General features: G+C 38.6%; 1 protein-coding gene across 2 annotated transcripts in view; it reads right to left on the bottom strand.

The window, feature by feature from the left end:
• Window positions 1-21,181, bottom strand: part of MINDY3 (MINDY lysine 48 deubiquitinase 3) — a 352,604-nt gene that overhangs the window by 307,345 nt on the left and 24,078 nt on the right. For both annotated transcript variants that reach the window (XM_036226889.1, XM_036226890.1), the window contains exon 3: window positions 3,303-3,406. The gene's annotated coding sequence lies outside the window, so the exon portion shown is untranslated. The remainder of the gene's footprint in view (window positions 1-3,302; window positions 3,407-21,181) is intronic.

The raw sequence follows: 21,181 nt of genomic DNA, 5'->3' as shown, positions 1-21,181 counted from the left end.
CCTAACTCCCTAACTATGGTGAGTCGCAAAATTAGTCCTCATTAACTCTGCTCTCCTTTATCTATGCTCTCCCTATAGAAAAACTCATCCACACTCAACAATTGAACCATGGAGATCACTTAAGGTCTATATCCGCAGGCGAGTTCCATCACCTGAGTTCCACTCCTGGACTACCTACTAGCCATTTTCAGTTGGTTGTAGCCGTCCAACTCCATGTTTCTTCTCTTAGCCCTGAAATTGGCTCTTCTTCCCATTTCTATATTCTGTTGGTATTTTTATCATTTTGCTAGATGCATGGGCTGCACAACACTTCAGGTATTTGTATGTCTCCATTTCTCTTTCAGTCCATATCAATCAGACCTCTTCCTTTCCAGGCTTAAGGCTTCCACTAGAGTTCAAATTCGTACCCTGTGCCTGAATTACTGCTGTAGACACTTAAGCAAGAGCTCCTATCTCCTGTTTCTCTCTATATTGAAATGCGCTTGCAAACTGAGATGATTCCACTTTTCTTAAAATAACATTTTTATTGCAGAATTAGCTCTTTTCAGAAAGAATGCATGGCTTTCTTTATTGCCTGTGCAGGAGAGACCTAACCATGGAGGACCTTGAATGACCAGATAAAAAATATGGGAAGACTTGTAAAGGTTTTTTTAATTGGGAAGCTATGTCGAAATAATAAAGAAGAATAAAGAAAATTAATTTGCTTTAATTATTTTGTGGTGGACAGGTTAGTGGGGTTGAGCCTGGAGGCAGGAATGCCATTTTGGAGTTTTGCAGTAAGGCTCAATGCGATGATGGAGAATAAATTTAAATGACAATGTGGGAGGACCAACCTGAGGAAGACTGGAAGGAGAAATCATCAAGTGTTGGGGATTGATTGATTGGTGTGGGGGTGAGGAAAAGAGAAAAACTAGAAATAACTGCCAGTTTCGGGGGCTGTGATTTGTAGAATTTGAGCGAAATTAAATTTATAGGAAAGTAGGAAAAAAGAACTGTTTGGGGATGGAGGAAGTTTGTGATTTCCATTTGCAACATAGTGTGTTCATGAAACTCTAAATATGTCAAACAGAGAACTTGAGTTATGTTAGGGAATTTTAAACCTAAGATGCTTCTTTGAATAATTTTCGTGGTCTTCCCTGAAAGAGAACATCACGGAGCCATATAAGGGGACTAATCCTTTATGCCCGCAAGGATAATCACCACTTTAGAGCAAGTAGGGACTAAAGATTTCAATCACATATCAGGTTCAGGAAGAATAATCACAGACATTAATAAATGATCACAATTATGATAAATCTAAAAAAGATTCCTTTGCACAGGACAGTATTCCCACCTCGTTTCTTCTGGAGTAAATCAAGGACGTGAGGAAAACAGAAGAATTGTTCATTCATTTTCATTACGAATGTTCCAAGAAACGTCAGTCAATATACTTTTTATGGTGTTCGCACTCACCACCTTTCCACCCACTAATTCATTGTTTACTCCTACTGTTCACTTTGTCTTTATTTTGGGTACAGAGTGAAGATTTCAGTCATGACTTTTTTAATTGCTAAAGCAATGCTATTGCTAAGGAATCTGCCACCCCCCACATACACACCCCCACCCACACACAGAGATCTCTACCACCTCCTGATACAGAGCTGTCACTCGGCTTTAGGTAGTGGTTTAAAAATCATTGTTTCAAAAGTAAAATTTAAACAATTTTTTTTTAATACCTGCCCACCCCAAGCAGACTGGTTCCTATCTGAGGCATCAGATAATTTCAGCTGAAGTTCTAGACAAAGAAAACTTACATATCTGGTACAAGTACCTGGTAGTAATTTAGGATCGATGGGAAGCGAGTAAGAGCCAGGGCCCAGGGTCTTCTGCCAATATTAACCATTCCACTGTCCAGGAAACTCACAAGCAGAAACCTGTGCTCTCTACCTGGTTCTACTTCCAGCCTCGGACACACTTCCTGGGGTAGGCTGACATTTACGTATAGCTCCTCTGAGGCCCAAACACGTTCGCTTCTATGAAACTCTGATGGGTAGCGAGACTTTGAAGGCTTCCAATTGCCCAAACTACTTCTGTAAGGCTACCATACAACTCACTAACCAGAGCAGGGTTTTCATAAGGGTTGTCTTTTTTTGGTGACTGTCTCATTTGCTCAACTTCAGTGAAACGTCACAGACAGTCATCTGGAAACTTGTCATCTGCACATGCCTAGGTGTGTAGATGTAGATGCAAGTGTGATCCCATGCCTCACACACAATATCATCCAACTGCTCTGAGTAGGAGCCTTACTTCTCTATCGTTCTACAGTTGTTTATGACTATAGAGAGATGGAGCCATTTGCTTCGTATTGTACATTAAGGATGAAGATGAAAGAATTAATATGGCTCAAGAGAAGACACACTTCAATCTACACATATTTATCCAAATGTCCGAAGAGGAGAAAACATTCTAGAAATGTGACCGGTATCATCTTTCAGCATAAAATACAATTCTTCCTATTGCCTTATACCTTTATTCACGAAAAATGGACATTATGTATTCTCTGAACCTCTCAAAACTTTTCCCTTGTCAAAATTACCTGTTCTTGGTCCCATCTCTCAGGCTCCAACAAATCTAGTAATAAAATAGCCCTACGATATTAAGCGTTTGTGATGACTTTATATTTTATTCTTTGAAAACCTTATTTCTCAACTTTACCAGATGAGCTCATGTCTTAATTATTGAGATGAATAATATAGGTGATTGCGAGAAGATATTTGGGTACAAAGTTCTTAAATTACCTTTAAGATTTACTCAGATACTTCTGATAGAAGAGTATGATCAGTATCATTGACCAATATTAAAGAACCATCTTTTGGTTTCATCGATTTTGTTCAATCATGTTTGTTTTCTAATTTATTGATATCTCCTCTGTTCTCTGAATGTAAGTGGCCTACGTGAGACCTCGCATTTGAGATTCGATGACTGCCCTTAAGTCATCTTGCTCTCTGATCCTAGGCTACCATCTGCTGTGAAATCTAAACACGAATATGAATATAAATATGAATACAACTTTACGGAGAAAAGAGCAATGGAGCAACTACGTTCTTCAGCCTTCAGTGCTTTTCAATCCACGTCACTTACCTTTTCCCCTTCATGAACCGGCGAGCTTTCACATACGCCCACAAAGGACAGAATGTCAAAAAGAATGTCATTGTGCTCAATTAAGAAAATGGGTTTCTGCACATTCTTTTCTGAGCCTGAGTTACTGACAGGGTAAAATCTGCGATGGAAACGAAGACAACACGGAATAACCGTGGCCTTACCTCGCCCTTCAGACAGCCACCGGGATTTCAAGCCACAGCAAGGCCTTTTCGGGGTCAAGTCGTCCATCATTTCAAATGTAGCTTCAAGTCTCTTTCCTTTAAAGCTGAATGAACAAGAACAACAAAAAATGTCAACTTCAGGTTACCGCTCAGCAGCTTCTTCTAAACACACACTAATCACACACCTATTGTGTGTCAGGTACCGCCTAACGGCACGCGGTGCTTCCTGAACTGTTCGCATCTCCGGTAGGGAAGGCTGAGTCATCAGGACCCACTACGCATTGTCAAGGCCCTTTGTGATCTCGGCGATGGAAGAGAAACAGGCCAGTGTAACTGGAAATAACTTGGAAGTCTTTGTTTTCTTTGAATAGCCAAAGACCCACATGGGAGGATGTCAGGTTTTAATCAGACAGACACAAACCCCTTCCCGGAGCGGAGTGCTATTCAGGACTTCTGCTCTAAATGTAATTACTGATAGAGTTACATTCATTTTGCGTTTTCTATTTATTGTTATCTCTTTTTTCTCTCATTTGCCACGCTCATGATGAAGTTTTCTGTCTGCCTTGGGGGAGCTGCAACTTCACGAAGATGAGTCTAGATGCAGATTTGTCTTTATTTCTCAGACTCTTTAATCTGATGCTTCATGCCACTTTCTGATTCTAGAAAACTCTCGGCCATTTTCCCTTTGACCTCCTAACTCTATTCTGTCTTTGGGGAACTAGCTTCGCATTCTGGCCTCCATGTCTTTTCATCGTGCTCTGGGGACTATATTCTGTGTGACAAACATGCTCAGTATGTATTCCAGTTCACCAATTTTAAAACTGTCTCTCGTCCACATTTTGAAAGCTTCAATGGCCCTATTAACATCTCACATTTTATATGTTCTTATGTGCAAATCTTGTTTGTCAAAGTCTCCCAATCTATGATTGTAATTGACTTACTTTCTTGACGTCCTAGGCATATCAAAGGCTCCTTAGTCTTTCAGACTCCTCTTTCCCCCAGTTCTTGGGAAGTAATCTGTTTGTTTTCGAGGTGTCTGAGGGAGTCCCTGGTTCCCTGGGTTACAGAAATGTTCCAACAGAATGGTTTTGCCTACGCTTCTGTCAGCTGGCCCAGGACGCTCGCTGGTCCAGGACCCGTTACAGGTTAATTTCTCAGCTTGAAACTCCTGATCCGTGAGTCACTATAAACTAAGACTCCACGCCCGCATATGCCACGTGTTGGAGTTTTGACTCCGAGGGCATGTTTATATTTTTATCCATAATCCTGAGTAAAGGCACACTTTTTGATTCTCTGATTTAAAGCTTTTATATTGTATATGATAGAGCTTTTGTATTAGTCTATAGTACCTTTATATTCTACCCACATTTCTTAAATTCTATGTTATAAAATTTTTATATAGCCATTTTATATTATTCTATGTTACATTTACATCCTATGCACAAAGGGGGACCAGTTCCAAGATGACGAAGGGATATCGCGTTCTGCTCATGGCCTTGGGTGCGCTGACGGCGATACGGCCCATCCTCACACTGCCGTCAACACCTTTAAACCCTCTTCTATGCCCAGAACGTCCACAGGTCATGTCTCCTTCCTCAGTTTGTGGGCCTAGTAACCTGATTTCCATGTCCTCTTAATTTCTAGCACCTGGGCCTTTTCTTTCCTTTTCTTTTTTGAGCTTGGTATGTATAGAAGGTAATTATGGTTACTATATTTTATTCGCCATTTCTGTGTTTTTGAAGTGAGAGGAGAGCCAGTGTTACCTAAGTGTGCCTTGTTTTTAAGTTCTTATTTCTTAACATAGTCACAGGCCAACTGTTTTGTGTCTTATTTTTTTTTGCCCAACAATTAATCTTGCAGTTATTCTATTGCAATAACTATAAGTTGCTTTTTGGCTTTTTAATGACTGCATAATATCGACTTGTAATAAAGCAGAATAACACATATAACCAGACACTGACTGTTTCCAACAACATTTTTAAACTAACGGGACGATGTTTTTACTGCACGAAATGTGAAAAAAATAAAACGTGTTGGTGCATATGTCTCTAGTTCTTTTTCTTTTATATATATATTGAATTTCTATGTAAACTTGTTGTATGATTTGGTAAACTAAACTATCTTTTAAAAATAGTGAGTACATTTAACGTCCTTAAATATTTTTCAATAACTACTATGACTATATAGTAGTGCATTTTAAATAAACGTAAAATGTTTAACCATATCATATATGTATATTTCAGTTGTTCCAAACTATTCACCAATATAAACAATGCTACGACACACATCCTTACCTATAAATATTTTTTATATCTCTTCTATTATTGCACGTTAGAATTATTATAATTTAGAATAATTAGTTCAAGGCATATTTTTATGATTTTTGATACTTATTGTAAAATCATATTCTAAAATTGTATTCCAAAAACCTAAAATTCCCCCCAAAGAGTATAAATGACCATTTCTTCATGTCCTTCTCAATGTTTTCACATTTTAAAATTTTGCAGAAACAGTGGGCCAAAAGTTGGCATTTCATTGTTTTAATTTACATTTCTTTAGGGAAGCTAGGGATGTTTTCTTATGCTTACTTTTATTTCTTTTTGTGAATTACCCATTTATCCTTTTGCCCATGTTCCTGCTGGAGTAATTTTTCTTTTGTCATGCTCATTATTTGGTTGTCTATAATATGCCATATTTTCTGGAAGGGTATATATGGGTTTCATTATGAATGCCTTAAAATATCTATTTTTTTTTTATCATGTATGACTGACGGTTGGCTTGGTATAGAATTCTAAGGTCCTGGAGAGAAGCTGGAAAAGTTTATCAGACTCAGGCCTTCCCACCTGTCAGGCCATGGTACGTTCCCTAAATTCCGTCACGACATAACCGGGGGCAGTTATAACCGTCCTCGAAGGCTTACACGGCAAGGCTGACTAAGGTCATTGTCAGTTCAGTCATCACTCGCTCTGTAACTATGGATAGAGCCAGCAGTGTGGGAGCCCTAAGCAAAGGAATCATATCTATGAGCAGTTTTTTTTTTTTTTTTTTCCCTGTGATCATTACCAAGCAAAGCTCTTGGGCTGGTGCTCGAATTTCTCCCTGGACTTCCAGGGTGTCCCCTCACCGTCTTCACTCACAAGGTGCTTTGTCTACCCATGTGATGATGTCCTCACGCACAGCTGACTTCCTGTGGGCCGTCACTATGGAGACGAAGATTCTCCACATGGGTGCCACAGAATGCAATTTACCCGAAGTGGAAGATGGGACCTCCTGTGTTACACTCTCTGACATCAGCTGTCCCTCATGCCAGTGCGTCTTAGCGGCGGCTCTGCTGGACCTCTGTCTCCTTCCTCCCCCTAACCTTGTACAGCTTTCTCTAGATGCTGAGACATCTCTTTAGCATCTTGCCCAAATGAGTCGCATTTGCACACTATCTCACCACGAAATCATAGGAATTCTGGCATAGGAATGACACCTTTATACTTTTTCCATCTGGGATGTCGGTTTTTTAATTCTTCTTCACTTCTTTGGGTCATTTGCTGAGAAATCTGAGAGGACAGAGTAAAAGTCAGACAGCTGTGAATTTTATTATCTCACTGAGCTCACTCTGACTTTTCGAAGGGAGACGATGCAGTCAGGCAGTGTGACTTTCAAACTTGGATGTGTATGGAAATTAGTGGGGAGAACTGATCATTGTGTACAATGGGGGACACCAGCGTCATACCTCCAGAGATTTAGTAACTCTAAGATGTACCCCAATAATCTATATTTCTAATAAGCAACCCCCACTCCCAGGTGATTCTGATATAGGTCCTACCACACGATGAGAAACCCCAATGTAAAGAAGAAAGGGCTAAACCCAGTGTTTCTCTAAGTGGGGTCCCCAGACTAGGGAGTAGGGATGGGAGATCAGCCTCAACTGGGATCTCATTTGGAAAGCAACATGCGGGGCCCCGACCCAGACCTACTGAATGAGAAACTCTGGGGGTGCTGCCCAGCAATCTGTGTTTTAACAAGCCCTCTAGGAATGTCTGATGCACGCTCAAGTTTGAGAACCACGGGGCTAGTAGGTGAGTCAGAAACCCCACGTTCTAATCGGGGCTCTGTCTCTAGCCAGCTCAGGGACCACAGGAAAGATATCCACCCTCTCAGGACATCCACCTCTCTATTTATAAGGATGCGAGGCCGACTATCTCCAAGGGTTTTAAGGGCTTACTCTCCACTTCTTGTGTAGTATCTTCCATGTTATATTGTGTAGTATTTGTTTGAGAGCCTTGAGTGACATTGTTTGTATTCCATAGGATTGCCCTGGGGTCCGACAGCAAATATTTCCATGAAGCTCACCAAACAGGCCGAAAACAATTGAAAATACATGCGTAAATGCTAACAATAATCCTGAGTGTGTACTGCCTATACATCCTCTGAGGAGTCTATTGGCAAATGGTTTTCCTGTCTGTTTTTAAATATAAAAAAGGCTGAGCTCCATGGGCATGTGGTTCACCCGGCTCACTTTCTTCATCTGGCTCATTTGATCTTAATTACTAGGACTAGTTCTTGAATCGCAGCAGCTTGTTTTAAGGAGCATATGGCAGAAGGTGCTAAGCACAGGCAGCAGACAATGTGTTACTAAAAGGAGAAGAAATTTTTCTTTACATAAGAAGCCATATGCAGCCCAAATTTATCCATACTGTATCACTGAAATGTGTATTTTAAAACTTCGTCCATGATTTCTCACCAGTATTGGTTTCATCCTTTGCATATGCAATGCAGGACCTGCAAAGAACAGGCCAAGAGTTGAAGAGTCCATTTCGAAATACTCCCAGGCTGTTTCTGTCAGTGACATTAGGGGCCAACATGCATCGTCCTTTCTTGGCAGTTTCTGCTGAAAACCTAACTCCCGCTTAGGGCGCCCTTCTCCACACAGCATCCTCAGTTCTCAGGTCTCAAAAGGTCTTGATGTCAGGCCGCTCGTTCCTTGAAAGCAGAGAAACTGTGAAAGCTGCCACGCTCCCGGTTTGTGAGCGAGGAAAGCAGAGTTTGCTGTGTCTCTGTCCTGACACCTCTGTCTCTTTCCGGGACAAACAGTGGGTCCCTGGAGCTTCTCTCTTCCACGGCTTAGGGGACACCTGTGAAGCATCAAGGCCACAGGATATGGCAGACTGCCAGCCGTCTGGCTGCGGCCTCCTGCAAATTGTCTTCATCAACACACTTCTCTGCGATCTTGTCTTGAACCCTGCGTTCCTGCGCCCCTCACCTGACTTCGCGTCCTGTCACCCCTGCTCAGCAGCAGACCTCCGAGAGCACACGTTAGACACTCGGTCTTTACTGAGACGCTTTTTAGCTGACCCGACCGCCCTGTCTCATCGCCGTCCTCGGAGCTTCGGATTCCCATCGGTGGCACCTCTGACATCTAACTGCTTGGCACCGCATCTCTGACGTCACGGTCTGTTGCCATGGGAAGGGCCACCGATGCAGCATGGTGACTTCCTGCCAGAGGGAGAGGGTGCACCGAGAGGGAGACGACATTTGTTTAAGCATAAATATCTTTGATATTTAGCAAAGAGGCAAGAGACTAGACGGAAGACAACAGAAGCAGCAGAATTTCCAATTTATGTGATGCTTTGCCTGGGTGGGGGCAGGGGGAGGGTTCCTCTTTGGTCCAAGTCAGGTGCTCGACCTTCTTCGGGTCTTCACGTTATACAAGAATCTCAAGGTGATTCTTTCTTTGACTTTTCAGTTCACTGGGAATAATATGGGAGTGTGAAAGCATTTAGAGTTTGAGAAGCAGAATGTCCCTTCGAATGCTACATCTGCTTTTTCATGTTGCTGTTGGTAGAAAGATGAGCAGCAGCCATTCTAAACAGAATTGCTCATCTCGGCACAGTCTTTCCCATGAAGCCAGTTTACAGACAGCTTAAGTGAGCTTCTTCTCCCTTCTGCACTTCCGCTAAGACTCAGGCCCTCATCTCTGCCAGGAATAAACTCTCCTAATAATGTCTGCTGCTGAATTTACAGGGTTTCCATGAACAGTTTTGGCAAGGCCCTTGCCAAAACTCAAAATCTGCTGTTATCGCATGGATGTAACTATTAAATGAAAACTTGAGAACACTGTGTCTGGAAAATTACAAAAGTTATAGTCTAGTTTTTTTACTGTTATGTAACAGAAACTTGTAATATGCTAGTTAGGGTTCTGGGTAAAAGAGGAAATCTGAACGAATGTGTCGAACTCTCCTAGCCTTTTCTCTAAATTCCCATTAATATGCCATTTTTAAAAAGTGAACAAAATTGTGTTCTTTGCTAAAGACTAAATATTCCAGGTCCACACCAGGAACTTTGAGAAGTTCCTGCAAATGGAACTGAATCAAAGGTTAGCACTATCCTGATCATCTGCTACCTGCACAAGAAACAACGGCTTGCTGAGAGGGCCTGCGGTGGACGGAACATCACCGACACCCCTTAAGATCCAACAGGCAAAGACCACACGTAGGTGTGGGCCGTGGGTCAAGTCTAATCGGGCCTGAGAAATGCAAAAGGCACCACAGGACATGCTTCAGGGAAACCCAAATGATGCCTGCTCAATTTTTGTTTGTAGCAGAGGGGCCTGCTGGGAAGTTACGGGGGCCTCAAAGAGCCAAGTGGGTTGGGTGCAGACCACTGACTACCACATCAAATGTGAAGGAGAAAACCTCGAACACAGAAACGGAACCTCTGGTTGCAAATCCCTTCCATTCTCACTCCCCACTTTTCTCCACAAGATGCCGGAGATCTGAACTATGACGCAACTCGACAATAAACCCACAGCTTCTCTCTCTGCGGTTTACTACTAGGTGTGGAGTATTGGTTTGAAGAGAGATTACAAACTCTGAGAGAAAGGACTTCAGTTGGCAATACTAACTACACACACACACACACACACACACACACAATCTTTCTTTCTCAATTAGGATGTGTGTGTGTGTGTGCGTGTGTGTGAGAGAGAGAGAAAGAGAGAGACAGGCAGATAGGCAGAGAGAAAGAGAGAGAGAGTGAGAGAGAGAGGGAGGGAGGGAGGGAGGGAAGGAGAGAGAAAGAGAGGATGAATTAGACATTTTCTAATGCACTGTCTCAAGAAAACTCAAGAAGACTGTTCACCTGCTGTCAGGCCCTGGTGAGGAGTGAAGACTCTGGGCTCGCTCGACAAGCTCATTTCGCAGCCTGGCCACTTACATACTACTCATGACCATTGGCCAGTTACTAAAACTGTCTCGTCTCAGCTTTGCTACCTGTAAAATGGGGTGATAACAGTATTTACCTAATAGGGTTATTGTACATTTTAAATGAAATAAATCACCTATGCCCTGGAAAATATGGGTGGCACATATTAACCATGCGATAAAATTTAATCATTATTAGGGAACTAGAGCAATCATAAATAATGAGCAATCTAAAATCAGCGAAGACAGATTTTAAAAAGCCATGATGGCTGTATTAAAAAATAAACAGAAAGGCAAGAAACAGGAGACTGAATATCACCAAAACAGTTGTTAATTAGAAATCAAAGGGTAGAACACCTCCTGCAAGTCAGAGGAAATGGGCGAAAAAGCATAATGATAAGCATGTTTAAATAATCCTGAAAGAGGTGGCATAAGTCCAAATGTATGATAACCATTCCAATGAAGGGAAACAGCAAATGGAGAAAAAACACTTGTCAAAGTAATTACAAAATAAAAAAAAAATTCCAATCAAGATTGTGCAATGATTTTATGCTATGTGCACTTCCTCTCTGAAGACCAAGAGGAAATAAACTGTAACAAGAGGAAATGCAAACGGTATTAATGGGAAGTAAAAATGTACGTAAACACTTAATGGAACACCCAACAGAACAGAAATAGTAAGTGCCGAATCGGTTCCAGGTTAGAAGCGGGCAGTGGAAGCTGGGAGTTTGGCTCCTGAAGAGCACACGGGAATGAACGCCTGCCACTCACGATGGCGAGCATTCACTGTTCCCACCCCCAGGCACTGCGCTGCCACTGCTGGAGTAACTGGGGATTCGGCAGTGAGCCAAACGAATCCCTCTTAACTGGAGCTTACATCCTGGTGAGGAGACGGGCTCATTCCAGAAAGTCACGGGCAGAGTGAAATCTACCAGCTGCCTTGTGCACGTGGGGACTTTTGTGACTGATGGGAAGAGGAAGGAGGAGCTAACGGGGTTGGCTCAGTACGAGGACGGAAGACAAAAAATAGAGCTGTTGTCTTAATAGAGTGACGGAACGGTCTGCTCCCAACAGGTGTCATCTCAAAGACAATGCCCTTCTGAAAAGAGGAGCACCATCCTCCAGGATGCAGTGTGTCCTCTAAATTAATGATTACTGTTTGATTCTGCAGCCCCAAGAGGTAGGAAATATGGCCCAAGGAACAGAGGAGAAAGGAGTGATCTGTCTTATCATCACTTCCGGTGACCCACTTGAGAATGTGGACTCTCTCCATGCACCTCTGGCCTCGGCAGACACAGAGCACGTGGCTCTCAAAGAGTACACTGCTTCTCACGGGGTGACAGCAAGAACCTTGCTGAGTTTCAAGGAAGGAAAGCTATTGGGTGCTTTGGATTTTGCACTCTGAGACATAATCTGGCAAGAAGAGAAGTCAAAATTTTAGCAGCAATAACTGAGTGAGACTATCAGAAGATACTTGATAAAACGAAATAAAACAAAAAAGGGTGTGTATGTGTATATATGTACACATACATATATAATCCTTCTATATTTTGTTGTTACTGATATTTATATGTCTGTGTGTATGTGTATATACGTACATATATACATACACAAAGACATATAAATATTTATCAGTAACAACAAAATATAAAAGGATTAAATTAACTTGTTTAAAGACAGATTCCCAGGACAGATTTAAAACCCAAAGAGTTATCTACTGTCCTAAAGAGATACCCTAAAAGAAAAATGCAGCCAAAAGTTCGAATAAATAAAAATTAGTAAGACAGGCCAATCGATCCTGACCATTCAATGGTTTAAATCTTCTGAAAAGATATCCAACTTGGAAAAATACCAAAATATCTGACACAATCTAACAAAAAATTATTTTTGTCTGACAAAAATTATTTAAGTCTGACAAAGATTATTTAAAGCTGCACTGGGGCATTCTCAACAATGTAAAAAAAATATCTCTAGCAGTAAAAGAAAAACTGGAAATTTCTGTCTTGGTCTCCTCATTCTAAAACGTGAATAGCAAACAGTACCTACTTCATAGTTATTCTGAGAGGTTAAATGAGTTTATATAAATATTTAGAATACTATCTAGCATATAGTAAGGACCATGTATGTGTGAATCAGCTCCTTAATATTACTATTGAGAGTCATCATGCCTATTATAAGGAACTCTACTTCTTGGTACAAAACCTAAAGAAACTCACATCTGTGCACCAGGAGACTCGTTAATGAATATTCACGGCAGCATTATTTATATTCATAAGCAACTGTCCATCATCAACAACAACAAAAAAGATAAATTAATTGAGAATATATTCACATAATGGAAAGAGACAGCACATTAAATTGAATAAGAGAGAGCTGTAGCTACCCCAGTAGAGATATAATGTAGTCTAGGAAAAGAAAGAACACCATTCCGTAGTATTTAAAGTTAAAACATGCAAATAACAACATATTTTTGAACTCACGTGTATACAGTATACAGAAATATATGATAAAGATGGATGCAAAATCAGGAGAGTGTTTACATTTAGGTGTAAAAGGGGAACGGGATGGTGGAAGGATGCGCGAGACTTTTTACCGATGGCTTGAAAAATATAGTTTATTACAAATTATTTGTGGCATGTGTGACAAACTATTACGATTTACTAAAACTGAGTCGCAGCTACAGGGGTGTGCATTATAAAGATTTTATTACCTTCAATGTGTTTTAAATATTTCATGATAAAAAAAAAAATCTTACTGAAGGGAACACCTGGATATCGGAATTGAAAGAGATCAAGAATTACAGATGAAAATTAATGAGAGACGACAAACATGTAGAAATACCTCGATCAAATTTTTGAATTTTGAGGCTAAAAGTTAATAAAACGATTCAGGCAGAAAAAGGCTACTTACCAAGCCCCCCATCCCCGCCAAAAAAAGTTGGGGGCCACAAATACGTCAGTAACACTAGATGGCAAAAGTCACAGGGAAAAGCCCCCAAAGTTTTGAAGTGAGACTGAATAAAAATCTGGTGATTATGTGTGAAGGCAACGAGAATATTCTTAGTCTTTGAAGGACTCAGAAATTATACCTACCACGAAGTCTTCCTGAAATATCTAGTGAAATACACATCGGCTGACTAAGAGAGCAATCCAAATTAAAAACATATAAGTCACGGTATGAAAGAACCGAAGATGAACAATATAACCTGTAAAATGTTGCGTTAAACCTAAATAATTGTGGATAAGACTTAATTTAATATTGATAATACAATGAGACAGATTCGTATTCCGAAAATTCAATAACATTGTAGATTTAAACGTACAGTTTGAATAAACCAAAAGCATAAAAATAGAAGGAAAGAGAGAAGAAAATGTTTGGAGTCTCTCACATAATAGGAAGAAAAGAGAAGCTTCTGTTTGGGGTCAGTTGTAGTTTTTTATTATTATTATTATTATTATTAAATATTATATTATTTTAATTCTCAGTAAATAGAATGACTTAAAATATAACCTGGCCTGCTGGTTTAAACATGAATATATAAAGATTTTAGACATTTATTACTCCCATCCTTACAAGGTGGGCAAACAAAGTTAATGACTTTGCTTGGACCCATCAGAGAACTGAGTTTGTAGGGCCAACTGATACCTTAAAACCTGGCAAGACAGTGAATCCAGAGCCATGACCCAGACCTGCTTAGCCGGAGAGGAAGCCCATGGAGATATAAACTGAACGAAGCACTTAAATGGTCGTTGGGATGAACTGCTGAAGGCAGAGTGCGGGCTAGCTTGAGTGTGAGACACTCCTGGGAGCGGCGGTCTTAGAGAAACCCCCACATTTCCTGGGCTTTTCCTTTGGGAAGCCCGTCAGATAGTGAAGAAATGAGAAATATACTTTTACGATCCTGGCAAGGGGAAGGACGGAGTAAACTTGATGAAACACGCCCAGAACGTTCTTCAAACAAACAAAAAAAGGCCTACTCTCAGGATAAAAGAACTTAACCAGAGCATCATTCAAGACCTATGAGGGAGTGTGACCCTCTCATTCTGAGCCCTTTGAGTCCTCTTGTCTCGCTCGAGGAGAAGCAGGAGCAATCTGTCTGTTTATGGGCTGAACTGTGTCCCCCACATGTTGAAGTCCTAACCCACAATCCCTCAGAATGTGGCTGCATCTGAAGACAGTCTTCGAAGGGATAATTAAAATGACCTCACTAGGGTGGTCCCTAATTCAACATGACAGGAAGAGGAGATTAGGGCACAAACACACAGAGGGGAGATGCAGGGAGGACCACCATCTACAAGGCAAGCAGAGAGGTCTCACCAAAACCAACCCTGCAGACACCTTGATCTCAGAGTCCCACCCCTCGGGATTATGAGAAAATAAATTTCTTGTCTTTAAGACCCCCAGTCGATAGGACTTTATTGTGGCAGCCCAAGCAAACTGATACACTGTACAAAAATGAACACGTGTGGAATTCACAGCCCAGAGACATTGGCTCACTAGAAGATTGAGATTTAAATAATCCTCCTCCTTCGTAGCTTACCCCCACACCCACATGCTCTGATTTGATACTAGTGGATTACAGCTGAAAGAGCAGTAAGACGAGGTTACCTCTGAGAAGTATAGCTGTGCCTCAGATATAGTGTGGGTTCAATTCCAGACATCCACAATAAAGTGAGTATCTCAATAATGTGAATCATAATCTTTTTGCTGGTGGAAGGCCTTGTCTTCAATTTGTAAAAAAAAAAAAAAAAAAAATCCCCACATATGGAAAGCACAAAAAAGCAAGGTGCAATAAAATGAGGTATGCCTCTACTTAGGAATGCCCAAATTTGAGAAGGGAGGAAAAAAATGATACTAGAGAAATTTGAAACATCTTGTATATAAAGCTACAAAAAACATGAGGCAAAACCAATCTCCCTAGTCGATGAACAGAAATCACACACTGGAGACCTATTTACCTCAATTCCATTAGACAATACATGTCCACCTTTCAAACAAAAATTTAAAATGTGTCAAAGGCAAAGAAAAAAAAAAGGTCTAAAGGAAAAGGCAAGCATCGGAGTCAGAATCAAACATGACACAGATTTTGAAATTATTAGACAGAAAATTTAAGATAGCTGTGATTGATATGTTAAGAACTCCAATAGCAAAAGTATAAAATTGGCAAGAAAACACAGATAATATAAGTAGAGAGATAAATGTTCTAAGAAAGAATTGAAACAAAAGACTAGAAGTGAAAAACAGTGTACCTAAAATGAAGAATGCCTTTCATATGGTCTCTGGTGGACTCAAAAGGCTAAGAAAAAATTAGCAAGCTTTAAGACAAGTCAATATAAACTTCTAAAACTAAACATAAAGGGAAATAAAAATTTAAAAATGGAACACTAGATCCAAGAACAGTGGGACAAATTCAAAAGGTGTCATTATGCATAATTGGAATACCAGAAAAAGACAGAAAAGAACAAACATTTGAAGTAATAATAGCTGAGAACTTTTGAAAATTAATGATGAGCATCAAACCATAAATCCAAAATTAAAAAAAACAACAACCAAAAACCTATACCTAGACATACTACATTCCAACTACAGGAGATCAAAAGCAAATATAAAATCTTGAAAAAAGTGAGACAAAAAAATATACTTTGCCTATAGAAGAATGGGCTAAGATTCATAGAAAATTTCTTATCAGAAACCAGAAGGCATGAAGAAAGAAGAGAAGATTCTAAAGTGTTGAAAGAAAAAACTAAAAACACCAAACTAGAATTCTAGCAAAATCATCCTTCAAAAGTGAAAGAGAGAACTTTCTCAGACATTCAGAACGAGAATTTACCAGCAGCAGGTTTGCCTTGCAAGAAATAGGAAAAGATTTTCTTCATGGAAAAGAAAAGTGAGATATATATATATATATATATATATATATATATATATATATATCACTTTATATATATATATACATAAAATTTGGATGTAGATTTAAAAAAGGAAGAGCATCAGAAAAAAAATATGAGTAAAGTAAAACCTTTCACTTTTCTTGTTATGAATTAATATAAAATTTACAGTAGTCCCCCTTATCCTCAGGGGTTAAGACCTCCAGCAGATGCCTGAAATCTGGATGGGTACTGGACCCTATTTATGCTATGTTTTTTTCCCTACGTATACATCTTTATGGTAAAGTTTAATTTATAAATTATACACAGTAAGAAATTAATAACGATAATAATGAGACCAATTTTAACAATATACTGTAGTCAAAGTCATGTGAACATGGTCTCTTCCTCTCAAAATACCTTCTTGTTCTGCACTCTTCTTCATGGGGTGATCTGAGATGACACACGGTCTACATGACGAGATGATGCGCGGTGAATGTAGGCATTGTGACCGAGCGCTAGGCTACTCCAGGGTGACTTAAACGCAAGCACTAGGACAGTGACAGCTGATCTGATCACCAAGATGGCTTCTAAGCGACTAACAGTGTGGGCAGAGGAAGCATCTACAGTGTGGAGATGCTGGGCAGAGACAATTCAACGTTCCAGGTGGGGCGGAGTAAGACAGCATGAGGGTTCATCACGCTACTCAGAACAGCGTGCAATTTAAAGCTTACTAATTGTTTATTTCTGGAATTTTCTGTTGAATATTTTTGGACCATAGTTGACCATAGGTAATTGAAACTGTGAAAACTGAAACTACAGCTACCGGGTGGTTGGGGGGCTGCTTTAACTGTTTAAAGTAATAATCATCATCATGTACTAGATTATTATAATAGCATATTGCTAAGTAAAATTAATGACGGCAAGGTTGCAATAAACAGGAAAGAGGAATTAGGAATGCTCTTATAAAGTACCTGCACTATATCTGAAGCAGAATAGTGTCATTTGATGATGATCTTACATTAGTTAAAACTAAATACTTTAAACTCCAGAGAAACCATTAAAAACATTTTTAATGTAATTGCTGTGCTCCAAGAGGAGATACAAGAAGATAATAAAAAATGCTCATATAAAGCCAGAGAAGGCAGAAAAGAACCCTCTGGCAATGAATACAAAATGATTAAAAACATGACTGCTCTTAATTCAAATATATCAATAATCACTTTAAATATGAATGGTATAAATAGACTGCATAAAAACAAAGATTGTCAGAGTGGTTAAAAATACAAGGATAAGACACAATTCTAAGATATTTTTAATAAACTCATTTTAAATGAAGACAGGCTAAAAGCAAAAGAGATATATCATGCTATTGGTATTAAAAAAAAAAGCTGGAGTATCTACATTCATTTCACACAAAGTAGATGTGACAATTCTAACTATATATGCATGTTAACAATAGAGCATCAAAATAAATGACCAAAAACTAATAGAACTGAAAGAACAGACATATCCACTATTATAGTTGGAGACATCAACATCTCCTGTCAGTAACTGATAGATTAAAAGGAGAGAAAACCATGAAGCAATAGCTGACCTGAATAAAACTATCAACTTGAACAATTTTAGAATACTCCTTTCAGAAAAAGCAACTAGACTTTTTGTGGTATTCATTTTGCAATATATATACACAAATTTAAAATCATATGTTGTATACCTGAAACTAATACATGTCGATCACATCTCAATAAAAAAAAATAGAGTAAGCAAACTAAAAAAAAAAAGAAGCAGCAGAATAAACATTCTTCTTAAGTTCTCATGAAACAGTCATCAAGACAGACCACGTTCTGGGCCAAAGACACACATTTAAAAATTTTAAAGATATAAATATAAAATATGTTTTCAGATTACAATGGAATTAAACTGAAAATCAATAGCAAAAATATAGCCAGAAACTTTTGAAATATTTGGAAATAAAAGGACATACTTCAAAATTAAACATGAATTTAAGAAGTCTCAAAAGCAATTTTAAACTATTTTAAACAAAATGTAAATTAAAGGTAGATTACTAAAATATGGGATTTTTTTCAAAAGCAAAAGCAGTGCTTGGAAGAAAATACATAGCATTAAATGCATATATTAGGAAAGAACGATCTAAAATCAATAAACTAAACTTCCCTATAGGGAAACTAGAAGAAGAAAAGCAATTTAAACATAAAGCAAATGGAAAAAAAAGTTAGAGCACGCATCAATAAATTTGAAAACAATATATTAACTCAATAAAACTAAAACCTGGTTTATTGTAATGATCGATAAAATTGATAAACTTCTATTTAAACTTACAGAGAAATAGAGAATATATAAATTAGAATTGAAAGAGGGGCCATGACTACTGATTCCATAGACATTAAAAAGATAATAAAGAAAACTATGAAAAATTCTATGCCCACAAATTTGATGAAATGGATGAATTCCTCGAGAGCATGCAAATTATTAAAACATATAAGGAGAAAGAGATAACCTATCTCCATATCTATTAAGGAAATTAAATCGATAACTCATAACCTTCAAAAAGAGAAAGGACTGGGCCCAAATGTATTCAATGGTGAATTCTACCAAATATTTACAGAAGAAATTATACCAATTCTGCATGCTTTTTCAGAACATGAAAGCAGGGGAACCACTTCCTAATTTGTTCTATGAGACCAGCATTTCCCTAATACCAAAACCAGATACAACCATTACAAGATAAGAAAACTACAGACCAATATCTCTCACGGACATAGACACAAAAATTGCCACAAAATATTAGCAAAGAGAATCCAACGATGTATGAAAATAATTCTGCACCATGACCAAGTGTGATTTATTTTAGGTATGCGAGGCTGATTCAACAGACCCAGTGTAATCCACCACCTCAACAAATTAAAGAAAGATCTATGATATCGGCCAACAGAAAAAAAAACATTTGACAAAACCCAACATTCATTCGTGATTAAAAAAAAAAAAAAAACTCCTAGCAAACTAGGAATTATGAAAAGAGGAACTTTTTCTACTTGAGGAGTTAAAAAAAAAATCTAAAAAAAAATCTACAGCTGACGTCAAATTTAGAAGCTGGATGCTTTTCCCCTAAGACTGGTGATGGTACAAAGACACCACTTGTATTCAATGCTGGACTGGAAGTCTTAACTCATACGATAAAAAGTAAAAGATGCACAGATTGTGAAGAAAGAAACAAAATTATCTTTGTTGACAGATGACACAACTGTCTATGTAGAAAAATGCATAGAGTCAACAAAATAATCTCCTGGAACTAAGTGTTCATGGCAAGGTTTCAGGACACAAGGTTAATGCACCAAATTCAATGGCTTTACTGTATACTTGCCACAAAGGAGAAAAATTTGAAATTTAAAACACAATACCATTTATAACAGATACCAAACACATACCACATTAAAACACACACCAAAACAAAATATTTAGGTATGAATCTAACAAAATATTCACAAGCTCAATAAACAGAAAACTATAAAGCTTTGAGGAAAGAGATCAAAGGATAACTAGACATTTTTTTTGTTCTTTGATAGACTTAGTAAAGACATCCCTATCTTCCAACTTGATCTATAAATTCAATTCTATCTCCATCCAAAGTTTCATTAGGCTAATTTGGAGATGTCAACAAACTGATTCTAAAGGGTATTTGTAATGTCAAGAGATTAGAACAGCCAACACAATACTTAACAAAGAATGAAGATGGAAGACTTCTAATACTTGATTTTAAGATTTTTATAAGTCTACATTAATCAAGACAGTGTTGTATTGGTGAAAAAACAGACATAGAGATAAACGCAACAGAAAAGAGAGCCCGTAAGTAGACTCACAAAGAAACGGTCAACTGACTTTTGAGAAAAGAGTGAAGGCAGATTGATGGAGCAATAATAACCTTTTCAACAAAAATACTATAACCACTTGGATGTCTCTATGCAAATAAAAAGGAATCTAGACCCAGACTTTACAATTTACTCATAATTTACTCAAAATGGATCATATACACACATGTAAAATGTCCACCTGTAAAATATCAGGGAGAAAACATGGGAGGAAATCTACCTTAGATTTGGTTATGAATTTTTAACAGCATTTGTAAAAGAAAAAAAAATGGCTAACAGGGATGGGATCTAGGCTTTTCACTGCTGTAGTGGGAGGTTACAAATGAGCAAGGCGAGTAGGCTGGAATGTCCACGTGGTAATGGATTAGAGTTACAGACATATAAACACATGTTTAGCTTAATACAGACACAGGTTACATACGGAAACATTCATAGATATGTGTACAAACATGGGTTAGTGTACACACGTTGATGTGCTCAGTTGACTGAGAGAGCCTTAGGAGAATACCCTAGTAATAAGGAGCACACCAATCAGGCAGAATTTGGTTCCTAAACACTATTCTTCAGTGAAAGAAACCAGGGCCCCCTGGAGAAATGGCTGATTTTAGGACTGAAGCAGGAAATGCACAAGATCACCCTCATGTAAGGAAACACTAAAAAGCCCCACCAAAACAAACAAAAACACACATACTACAGTGTTTTGATGGAGGTGACACAGAGCCAAATGAAAGTGTTCCGAATAGCCAAAGCTGAAACAATTTATAGCCAAAAAAAAAAAAAAAAAGTATTGAATTATAACCCAAAGTATAAAATAAATATCGATGCATCAATACTGGTTTTAAATAAATAAATAATAAGAGATAATGGACACATAGCTTATGCCAAAGAATTAAAAGTAATTTATGCAGCTATTCCGTGCTTAAGGAGAT

This window comes from Rousettus aegyptiacus, unplaced genomic scaffold (assembly GCF_014176215.1).
Source record: "Rousettus aegyptiacus isolate mRouAeg1 unplaced genomic scaffold, mRouAeg1.p scaffold_m13_p_10, whole genome shotgun sequence".
Classification (NCBI taxonomy): domain Eukaryota; kingdom Metazoa; phylum Chordata; class Mammalia; order Chiroptera; family Pteropodidae; genus Rousettus; species Rousettus aegyptiacus.
The sequence above is the reverse complement of the archived record's forward strand: the minus strand, read 5'-3'. Positions and strand labels throughout refer to the sequence as shown.